Source organism: Penaeus monodon, chromosome 23, assembly GCF_015228065.2.
Source record: "Penaeus monodon isolate SGIC_2016 chromosome 23, NSTDA_Pmon_1, whole genome shotgun sequence".
Classification (NCBI taxonomy): Eukaryota; Metazoa; Arthropoda; class Malacostraca; order Decapoda; family Penaeidae; genus Penaeus; species Penaeus monodon.
This window is the reverse complement of record NC_051408.1, coordinates 16,713,962-16,715,374: the sequence shown is the minus strand read 5'-3', so window position 1 is coordinate 16,715,374 and position 1,413 is coordinate 16,713,962.

Here is a 1,413-nt window from a genome sequence, read left to right as displayed (position 1 = left end):
CTGGAAGCCCACGGAATGCCAAGTGACAATGTTTTCCTTCTTTATATAAAACGGTTTTTCCAAACATCATCTTTTCTCGAGACTTTTTTGCCAATGCCTTTGAAAGGACTCTGCAACGTCGACTTCAAAGGAAAAGAAATAATTTGATAAAAGATTTCATAAGGTCTTATTCTTAATTTGTTTTCACCCTTATTTTATTATTTTTTCTAAATTCATCTATTTCAGGGTTTATTATCTTTTTCTCGAAAGAGTTTTCAGTTTATATTATGACTGCTACTTTTTACCTCATTATCCTTCTAATGTTAACTTTCAAACCAAAGTCTAAACAAATCCTTCTATTTTTTTTTTTAATTCTTGATATTTAATCATATGCTTCCTTATTTTCCTATGGCCCGATTCTTCCTTTTTTTCCACTTCTTAATTTACTTAGTTTTCTTTATCCACCAATCTTTCAAGATATATTATCTTTTTCTCGAAAGAGATTGTATTGCGACTGCTACTGTTTATCTTATTACTCTTCAAGACTAAACAAATCTCTTCTATGTTTCTATTTTTTCTTCTTAAAATTTAATCGTGTGCTTCCTTATTTTTGGAGATTTATATTTCTTTTACAAGAGGTCATTAATAAGTTTCTCTTGACTAATATCAACAAAAGAATACATGTCATTTAACACAACTGTCACCAAAATAATTTCAGACGCTATTTATCACTACTATCACTAAAACCAGCTTCCTTCAGTCATTTATTTATCCATCTATCCATCAATTTCCCACAGGCTTTCCATTTCTTTCCACTCGAAAACAGGTTTCCATTCAGCAGTAGGATTATTCGAGCTCATCCAACGGACTCATCCAACGGACTCATCCAACGGACTCATCCAACGGACTCATCCAAAGGACTCATCCAACGGACTCATCCAAAGGACTCATCCAACGGACTCATCCAAAGGACTCATCCAACGGACTCATCCAACGGACTCATCCAACGGACTCATCCAACGGACTGCATCCAAAGGACTCATCCAACGGACTCATCCAACGGACTCATCCAACGGACTCATCCACCCGCTAGGTACTCTCCAATGCTCATGCCGCATAATGTACCAGCAATTTGTATTATGGATGCATACCAAGATAGAGGATCATCAAGGACTCATCCAAAGACTCATCCAACAGACTCATCCAAGGACTCATCCAAACGAGACTCAATCAAAGAAGGACTCATCCAACGGACTCATCCAACGAAGATCAACGAGATCCAACGGATCATCCAACGGACAGCACGCACGAGATCAGAGATACCAACGGGATCATCATCCCGCTAGGTCAAACTCCTCTAACACGCTCTGGGCCCAATATTGTACGCCAGCCAATTGTTATTTATTGGACGCTTAAGAGAAGAGATAGATGGAT